The sequence below is a fragment of the Diadema setosum genome, chromosome 21 (genome assembly GCF_964275005.1).
Source record: "Diadema setosum chromosome 21, eeDiaSeto1, whole genome shotgun sequence".
Lineage (NCBI taxonomy): Eukaryota > Metazoa > Echinodermata > Echinoidea > Diadematoida > Diadematidae > Diadema > Diadema setosum.
Genome location: NC_092705.1, coordinates 13,719,955 through 13,730,645, shown reverse-complemented (window position 1 = coordinate 13,730,645; position 10,691 = coordinate 13,719,955). Strand labels below are relative to the sequence as shown.

Below are 10,691 nucleotides of genomic sequence, written 5' to 3'. Positions count from 1 at the left end.
AGCTGACCAAGTTCAAAGCTCTCAAGGAAAAAGGTTTCAAGCCTTTTGTTATCTACCCAGCCATTCTGAAGGCGAGAGATTCTTCGGGCAGGATCGTAACACCAACGGCAAATACCGACGTTCCCAGAGGAAGTTAAACAAGATGTCTTGTTTCATGCTTCAGGAGCACCAGATCGGATTTTTTTTTTTTCATTTTCGCTGTTGTATGCTTTTAAACTGTTTTTCGTGATTATAAAAGGCATCTCAGGATGGAAGTCCAGTTAGAGACATGTGGAAGATCTGGTACACTAGAAGAATATCAACATTAACTATATACTTATAACTGATATACTATTGCAGAATATACTTTCATTACTTTTCATAACTTGAACCAATGTTACTTCTTGAGAGAAAAAAAGGAGAGGAAGCCGATATGAAAACTCCAAGACCTTATTTCATTTTCTGGTAATGTTGTCTGCACTTGGCTGTATTATTGTTTGCAAGCTTTTCATTTCATTCTGATCGAGTTCTAATTGATATCGTTGGTTTCACTGTATACGAAGTAGAATTAGTGGTACAGTAGTCAGTAACTTGTATAATGGGTGTGTTTTGTTGTTATCTTAGTTTAGTACTGGTTAAAGAGAAGAAGTGAATACAATTGATTATACATTACACTCATAATAGATTCTTATTTTTTATGTTATTATCATTTTATTTTTTTTTTCAAATTTTTGATCTTTAAGAATAAGATCTTCACAATGCAAGTTTGTTGTAAAAGATTTTATTGGTGTATTTTAAAGTAAAATACCTCTTTTTTCTTCCGTTGATATCTTTACTGTGGAAAACTGAATAAGGTAAACTTATCTTTACTTTATTTGGAATAGTAATTACATTTTATTAATATAACTTATGTGGATTCCATTATATTCTTAGCAGAAAAAAAAAGGAAGAACATATTTCTATTTATTCATTTTTTTTCCAAGTCATATGTAATACAATGTATGAAGGGCACGATTATGATATGTGTTTACGCCCCCATGCGCCGGTGGACATTGAGGCAACTCCAAAGTTGCACTTTTGGCCCGGGCCGTTTCACAATTTGAGACCCGGTGCCACCCTATCTTGTGCACCCATCCTTTTGTCTGTTTGTTTTTTCCAATTGTTTTTCTTCTTTTTTTTTTAATCATACCAATTTTTTCTAATCTCACAGCAACCGCAAGTATCATTATACAGTATGTTTTTGTGTCTCATAATTTTATTTTGTTGGCAGTTATTTTTTCTCAGATGCTCTTGCTCTCAAACTTATTGAAAGTCCTGTATAAAGGTAATAAGAAATGGACTGTTTTCCCCACATTACAAATATGGATTTAAAACTTACAACATTTAATTGCAGGGGAGTTCAAGATCACGTAAAAAGACGCAAAATTTTTCATTATTTAAGATCCATTGAGAGTGATATAATTTTTCTTCAGGAAACCCACTCTTCAAAATCGGATGAACAATTTTGGATGCAACAATGGGGTAAAAAATCATGGTTTTCCAGCCATTCTTCAAACAGTAGTGGTGTAGCCATTCTAATTCGAAATAGGGTTTCATTGGTCCTTGACTCTTCTTATATTGACCATAATGGAAGATACCTGATTATATCTGCTAGTATTAATAAAGTTCCTTTAGTTTTAGTTAATTTGTATGGTCCAAATAATGATGACCCCAATTTTTTTCTTGAAGTCTTTAACAAAGTAAACCAACTTAAATACGCTTCTATTATATGTGCTGGGGATTTTAATGCTGTTTTGGGCCATCTGGACTATCAAGGGGGTAGGGACACCCACTCTAATGTCAAATCAAGTGAAATGTCAACAACACTTATGGAAGAATTTAATCTTTGTGATATTTGGCGTACTTTTAATCCAAACCGTAAACAATACACCAGACATCAAAAAAATCCCAAAGTGTTATCCAGGATTGATTATATTCTTGCTTCTGATAACTTTGTTACTAATTGTGTTCGCAATCAAAAATAAGTCCAGGTATTCAATCTGACCATTCCCTCGTGACATTAAATTTTAAAGGTGCCCAACCACTAAGGGGTCCAGGATTTTGGAAATTGAACTGTCAGTATTTACACAAAGATTCAGATTTTTGTACAATTATAAGGGACAACATTGAAGAATTTAAACTTATTAATTTTAAAAGTAATTGTAATCCAAATATTTTATGGGGCGCGCTTAAATGTACCATTACCGGTATTTGTATAGAATACTGTGCACGTAAAAAGAAATAAAAGAATTTTGTAAAAAGAGAACTTCTGCGGGAAATAGAGGAGGTAGAAAAAAAAATTGAGTGTTGATTTAAATGATGATGAGCTTCTTAATGTGAAGGATTTTTTAACCCAAGCCTTAAATGATATCTTGGACGAAGAAACCAAAGGTTTATTCGCTCGCGCCTTCGTTGGATTGAAGAAGGGGAAAAAAGCTCAAAATATTTTTGTAATTTAGAAAAGAGGTCTGGAGAAAAGAAAAGTATTTTTAAATCAAAGAATGATGATGATGAGATTACTGTTAAGCAAGACACTATATTGGAGAAAATTTATTCATTTTACCAACTCTTATACTCAAAACAATGTGATAACAATTCAGGTGATGAAAAAGATGGTTTTTTAAATTCTATTGAAATTCCCCAGTTAAATGAAGTTGATAAGGATTTTCTTGATAAACCACTTTCAAAGGAGGAATCATATGATACAATTACCTCAATGAAACATAAGGGTCACCAGGTTTGGATGGGCTACGCATAGAATTTTATATCGTGTTTTGGAAAGACATTTCTGATTTACTTTTAGATTCGTTTAATTTTTCCCTGCAGAATGGACTAATGTCTAGTTCACAAAGAAATGGAGTTATTACTTTGATTCCCAAAAAAGATAAAGATCCTTCCTTGTTGAAAAACTTCAGACCAATTTCTCTTTTAACAGTAGACTATAAAATTTTAGCCAAAACTTTAGCAAATCGTCTAAAAAAATGTCTCTCGGATTTGATCCATCCCGATCAATCTGGTTTTTTAAAAGGAAGGAATATTGGAAATAACATTCGCTTAATTATTGATATAATAGAATATACAGATTTAAAGCAAATTCCTGGAGCAATTCTTCTCCTTGATATTCAGAAAGCTTTTGACAGTGTTTCGCATGATTACTTGTATCGGGTAATGAGAAAGTTTAATTTTAGTGATAAATTTATTGATTGGATAAAGGTATTTTACTCAGGTAGGAAAAGCTATGTTTCAAATTATGGACATTTGACTACACCAATAAATATGGAACGAGATATTTTCCAAGGGTGCCCTATATCCCCATACCTGTTTTTGTTGGTTATCGAGTCTATGGCTCTTGCTATTAGACAAAACCTAAATATTAAAGGTATCCCAGTGGGCGAAAATGATTTGAAAATTTCTTTGCTAGCAGATGACTCTACTTGTTTCATTGATGGTTCACAAAACTCGTTTAAATCACTTTTTGATACTATTGGTTTATTATCTGAGAGTTCTGGCTGTAAGCTTAACATCTCTAAATCAGAAGCAATTTGGACTGGTTCTTTAAAGGGTTCTCAAAAATTTCCATTTTCGGAGAAAGGTCTTAAATGGAATAAGTCTACTTTTAAAACTCTGGGTATTCATTTTTCTTTGAACATAATTAATCTGTATGATCTTAACCACAAGACAAAGCTTAAATCCATTGAAAATATTTTGAATTGTTGGCGTGTAAGAAATTTATCTCTGGTCGGGAAGATCTGTGTTATAAAGACCCTATTGCTTCCTCAACTTCTGTATTATTTTTCGGTATTATGTATAAAAATACCAAAGAAGTTTTTTAGACAAATCAATACAATTCTATATAAATTTATATGGAGTGGTGGAAGTGATAGGGTCAAAAGACACCTCTTGTGTAATGATTACTCTTCGGGTGGTTTAAAAATGATTGATTCATACATCTTTTCTATTGCACAAAAAATGACATGGGTTAAAATGCTTCTTGATGATAACTATCAAAGTATGTGGACATTTTTGAATTATGTACTTTAGATGATTTTAGTGGTAGAAAAGATATATTGTGGAAAGCACATCCCCCTGCATGTATTTTGAACAAATTAGGCTCAAGTCAGTTAGCCGAATCTCTTCAAACATGGTACATTTTTAGAGAAAAAATTGTTAAAGATGAATTCAATACAGCTTTTTCTGCAATTGGTTCTTGTCAATGCATTTGGTTTAAAAGAAGTATTCGTTCAAAATCCAAACAATACTTCTTGTATGAAGATTGGTTAGACAAAGGTATTGTCTTTATAAGTGATCTACTCAACCCTCCCCATCCAGGTTATAAATTATTTGAAGAACTAATTTTGGATTATGATATTAGCAAAAAGGACAGGCGGAAATACAATTTTTTATTGAAAAATATTCCAAAAGATTGGTTTGTTTCCTCTGATTTAACTCCAGACAAAATATTTCAGGAAATTAAAGCAAAACTTTTAAAAACTCAAAAAAATCCAAAGTTCGCTTACAGTATAATGCAAGAAACATGTTATCCAGAAAGACAGACTGTATTTTGGAGTGACCTCCAAGAGTCCGAAGAAATCAACTGGGAAAAGGTTCATGTGAACAACTTTTTATGTACCATAATTACACGTATTCGATCTTTTTATTTTAAGCTATTTCACAGAGCTATAGGTTTGAATAACTTTCTATATAAAATTAAAAGAAAAGATTCTCCCAATTGCTCATTTTGTAAGAATGCTCCTGAAACCTATATTCATATTTTTGTTCAATGTCCTTTAGTTCAACCCATTTGGGAGGATACTCTTAAAGCTATCTCTCGGAAAATCAATAAGCCACTAAATGTTTCATTATTTGAACAAATGTTTGGTTTTGATCCTGATAAATTTTTGACATATCTTTTTCTCTTACTTAAATATTATGTTTATATTTGTAAATTTCAAAATAAACCACCAAGTTTTAAAGGTTATAAATCGTATGTCATAGCCAACAAGGAGCTCGAGTATAATATTGCTAGAAGAAATAAACTTTCGATTCATTTCAGGAAATGGAGATTTGATCTGTAAATACAGTGTAGTATTTTAGCTTTCCAGACGACATCTCACATGGGTCTGTATGAGTAGTTTTAACCTTGGCATGTTTTGATGGTATACAATGTGTATCTACTTTATATGTTTCTGCAGAATCAGCCATAATTTTGTATTATGTATAATTCAAGAAGTTTGTTACAACTGTATTTTATCTGTTCTGTGGAATTGGGTGATTCAAAAGCTTTTTTGTTTTTTAAGGCTACATAGCCCATACAGGTCTGTGGATGATGTTTTATGAGACTGATTAGTTAAAGAGGAAACTTTAACTGTTATTGTCAAATACATGTAGCCATGTATTATGCATCTTTATCTATAAATTGAAAAAACCCTCATTTTTAATAAATCATACTTTTTTTTATGTAACACAATTTTTCATATTCTTAGTACATATTCTGTATGTGTCATGTTAGTGACACTTGATGTGGATAGGGTACAAATTCTCATGAGACAGAAGGACTGCCCTAATTTTCCCTTATACTGTACTAGGATTGAAATAGGTACATGGATGTTGAGATATTTTATTATTTGTTAAACTTGAAAGAATGTTATGTACAATAGTACATACATGTACTTATTTGGTTTTGTATGAGTATTATGCAAAATTTGTTTACATGTACTGTTTTTAGGTTGTCATCCATTCCAGCGAGTCACATACAATTTATACTGCCAGCATGCAGGTTTCGGGAATGATTCCGACTTTCCTATTTGTGAAATACTTGGTATGGCTGTTTTTGTTTTTTTTTTTTTTTTTTTTTGACTTGTTTTTTTGCTTTGATTGTTTTAATTTTATGTATGATTTGTTTTTGAAAATCAATAAAACACAAAAAATAATAATAATAACATTAAAAAAAAAAGAAATGAAGAGAGACTGAGTTTTGCAGTTCACCACCGACCACGATACCACTTCTGACAATCTGTTGAGTCTTGCCTCAAATGTCCGCGATTCATTTGAAATAGTTATTTGACTACCAGTCAAGCTTTCAATGTCCTGTCAAACGTCATGTTCACTCAAACGGGAATGTAAAAGCTCAGAAGCAAAGCTTCTTCTTTTCTATACATGTTTCTGGTTCAAGAATGAGGAATTTAGGTTGACGAGATATTCGTATAGGTAATCGAGTAAATAATATAGGGAGACGACCGCGAGATACAATCAGCTTAGTACCATTTATCACTCCATCTCGCTAAAAGTCTTCACATTCACTGTTTTGGGGAACAGCCGGGTTTATTGTTCTAATTTCTGTTTGTTCGTTTTTTCAAACTCCGTGCCTGGTGTCGGGTGTCAGTCCTAAGATGTCATTGACACCATCTTTTTAACATCTTTTAAAGAACGATCACTGCTGTAATAGGCCAGGAAAAAATGTATTAGTGTTTTCACGAAACTTTCAAGTTATGTTCCACGTATGGCGATGACTGTTTGAGGCTTTAGTCATTACATGTAGAATGTTAGTACGTACAGGTAGTTAATTGTAGAGGGTATTATATCTATTGAGCATAAATCTATCGGCTTTAGATGATCCGGGGTACAGACAATAAATTACGTATTTAAACATGGAAGCAGCAAATCTGTACAGTGTTGTGATTAAAAAAAAAAACCACAAGTGTATTTTAAGTGTCTGACACAAAAATATCGATGAAATTATGTATCGTGACGTAATATCATTAAGTCCTCTTTAAGATGCAAATCTTACACTGATTTAAAAAGAAAAGAAAAGATTTTTCAACAAAAAATTCACATTGACAAATTTCACGATCGACAGCGAATTCACGATTGCTTAATAAGTAATCACGTTAGCAGCATAGTTGGCGACATTGGCTAGTGACATACCAAATTTAGGCCTTCGCAGTTTGATCATATCAGTCACAGAGGACATAGATGTCACAGATTTCACCTTGTTCTTTATGCCATAATCGTTCGGTCCTTGTTACGTTATGGTACCTCCCGGGCTCTAGTTTTTGTATTATTGCCACATTATCGATGACCGGAACAATTTCAGTCTGCTAATGTCCTGTTCTTTATATACTTTGTTGTTGTAAAGGGGACAATGACAAAGAAAATGTAGCGAATTACTTCAAGCAAATGAAAAATATCTTCTATCATTACCTTTGCCACTTCTCCTTCTTTCCTTTAACTTAAAGTGTATTGATGATGGAGAAGGTTCCGGGAACTCTGAAGTGAATTTTTCCTTGAATACGTTTGTTGTGCCTGAATGAAGTCAAAGGTGACGCAGGGAATGAAACAAACAAATTCACACATTTTGTTTCTGTTTCTTCCCAATATCTTACGCAACATTCCGAGTTCTTCGCAAACTGACGGATTTCTTTCACAGTCAAATTTTTAGCCATTTCTCTTGTTTGACATGTTCTTCTCTGCCTCTGCAGTTGCGTAATCACTTTTTACAGGTGTCAAGTGTCCAGTGCTAGTGTTCATTGCCACTTTTCCCGTGAAAGTTGCTCTATGAGTCGCCATTATACTGACCATCGTACCAGGCAGCTCATCTGACTGCACAATTTGTGGCATTTCAAATACGCTGTAGTAGGAAGTCAGTTTGTAGTTCCACTTTGCTCATGCGCAGAATAAGGTATTGTTGTGCTATAAGGCATGTCGGTTAATAGATTCATTGAGACAAATATCTGTGAAGTAAGGATTATTTATGTAATCATTTTAAATGGTGCTTGCAAACACATCCACCTGCCAGCAACAGAGTGTTCATTGAAGTCTAGTGCTTGGCAATACAATAGAAAAAAATTGTTGACGCATTCAATGCGAAACAATGAAATGGATCCTTCCCCAAGTCTGGTGAACGGGTCTACGCAAGTTCATTCTTTGTTTGACCATGAATTCTAGAAATTGTTACGTCGGGCAAGATTATGCCTTACATCGCTTTGAAAATGAAACAAGACCCCGTTTAGAGTCCGGCCTCAATTGCGCGGCCGAGCCTCGCAATTTTGTGCGTTTACACTGCTGGGCTCGGCCGCGCTTTTGATTCAAACCTTTCAATATTTTGTCGTAGTGGCGCTCTGCTTGTAAACAAACGCAATTTGGTATTGTCTGGTTTTCAGACCCTTTGCCAAATGAATTCCGTGGCGACGAAGTCGCCGTTCGGGCAAAGGCCTTTGCCGAAGGAAAAAATCCTTTGCAGGACAAAACCACCTTAAACTATACTAGTTTTCGACGTTGAGGGGTTAATATCCTGAATAGCGAAAGATACAGGCAGAGGGTTTGGAAGCCAGACTAAAATTGGCCGCGCAATTGGCCGCGCATTTGGCCCAGTTTGCGTTTACACTAAGAAGAGGCAGGGCTCGGCCGCGGCTCGGCCGCGGCCGAGACCACCTCCAGAGCGAGGCCAAATGCGAGGCCAATTTTGGCCTCGCATTTGGCCTTTTGCGCGTTTACACTGTAAACGGGGTCCTAGTGAAGTGCCTAACTAACTGAGAAAAAACAGAAAGGAAAAAAAGTAATTTGTACATTGGTGAACATGAGCTAATTACAAATTCTCTTATCATAGTTTACACATGACCTGGGAGGGGTTTTTTATGCCTTTGAACTCACATACGACATTCTAATCTAGATAAAGAGGAAAGAAAGAATGGACGGGGGACGTCACAAAGAGACGAACAGAAAGTAAGGTAGACAAAGAAAAAGTACGACATCGTCAATAAGATACGACAATTGCGTAACACACTAAAAATTCCTTTTTGATCCATGAGATAATGTTTAATGAACAAACATCATTTACAATTGTACCTGCATCAAAGCACATTTTGACACGGACCAACATGTATTTCCTAGATTGATAACTCTGTGGAGTCACTTCTGTTAAAACAAACTGTTTTCCATAAAATACAGTCAAACCTGTCTAACAGCGGCTACCCATGGGAGACGAAAAAGTGACTGTTATAGACAGGTGGTCGCTAAGGCAGGTTTGACTATACGTTTACAACATGTGCTGTGATCTGATTTCGCAACTCTTAAGCAGAAAACATCTCTATACAAAATAAAATGATGAAAGCATTACAGAACGTGTAGAATCAACTTAAAAGTTGCAACATGATATACATTTCCTTTGTGGTATGTTTACCCGGGCTTTATATTTTATGACTGTGTTCATGACCGCTATTTTCCCGTTTTTCTCCACTCTGCCCAAGTTTATTCCATTGAGTCTGAGTGACAGCATCATCAGCTATTTTCTGTACATTTCAAGCGCTGGCAGTAAATATGCAAATACACCTGGTTGTCCTACGCTGATCAGTACAGCCATAAATGAACTGTAATACACTTTAAAGTATGGTGAACGAGACATTAAAATCAAGAAAATCATATAAAAGAAGGTGTCAAAGCAGAGGGAAATGTCTCCTAAAACAGATTGTTAATGATACATATTAAAAGATATTCGCGCGAATGAGAAATCGCGAGTTAAAACTGACTGATTTGCTTCACCGATATTCGCTCCGGAACAGCCGTCTTTTTCGGGCCCTAAAATATGACGTCACGAAATGAACAAAACCCTTTACGAGTGCAGCGGGACATCGAGGCCGCCATTCATAAAGCATGTATTTCTTGGTAAGTGGATGCAATATTTGGCCTGTCTTTAGTCGCATCTGCTTTCTCGGCTGAGACGTTAAAACGTCAAATTTTACCTTATACTGTACGGAAAGACTTTGAGTTTGACATCGAGAGTGAATTGAGTGATGACAGTGACAATAACACTGATACTGACAGTGGCAAAGTCAGGGTTGTAAAAGAAGCGAGGGAGAGGCGACGAATATGGAAGGCCGCTGTGGACATAACTCGTTTGGGGCATACATGGAAACAGGCATATATACGTATGCAACTGCCTCTCCCTGCGTACGCCCCAAACGAACCACGTCCGCAACGGCCCTCCATAGACGGAGCTCACTGTGTGGATGGAGTGCGTTGCACAGCGCACATTTCGTGACGTCATAATTTTGGTCACCAAAATTTTGCCGTCAGAGCGGGTTCAGGTGGTCTAAAAAGGGTCTCAAAACACCATCTCTCCATCGTTCTGGAGATATTTTTACATTCTAAAAGCTAGTTATTCATATTCCTAGAGACTTAAGCTTTTCAGAAATGTATAAATTACCTTGTTTATGAATATCATCCTTTTTTTTCTCGTTCACCATACTTTAAGGTAGGTGAAGATAAAGCATAAATAATGACTGCTCTAATATTCAAACGCAATCCATCACTTCTCTGGAATATTGAGCCATGGCACAAAAAAACGTAATCATACTATACAATAAATTACTAATGTTTAAATACTCTCTTCCAATGAGGCTCAGTACTAAAATTTGCAAAATTGCAAAATTTGAAAATTACAGATATAGAACACTTATAAATATTTTGACCAACCTTCAATCAATATATGAATACATCTTTGAAATATTCAAGACGGTCAAAAGAGAACTGCGATGTATATACCTAGGAAAGGTATATTAAACATTGACATTTGTTGTTTTAATACTTCAAATGAAGAATTTATTAAACGATTTCAAAACGTTGTCCAAAAAACTACACCTAACTATTGCTAGACGCAAGATTATTCCGTTAAAGCA

The 10,691-nt window shown here is 35.0% G+C and overlaps 1 pseudogene; it reads left to right on the top strand.

Annotated features, from left to right (window-relative positions):
• The first annotated feature begins 3,294 nt into the window (after nucleotides 1-3,294).
• Nucleotides 3,295-5,093, top strand: LOC140244329 (uncharacterized; annotated as a pseudogene).
• The last annotated feature ends 5,598 nt before the right edge of the window (nucleotides 5,094-10,691 follow it).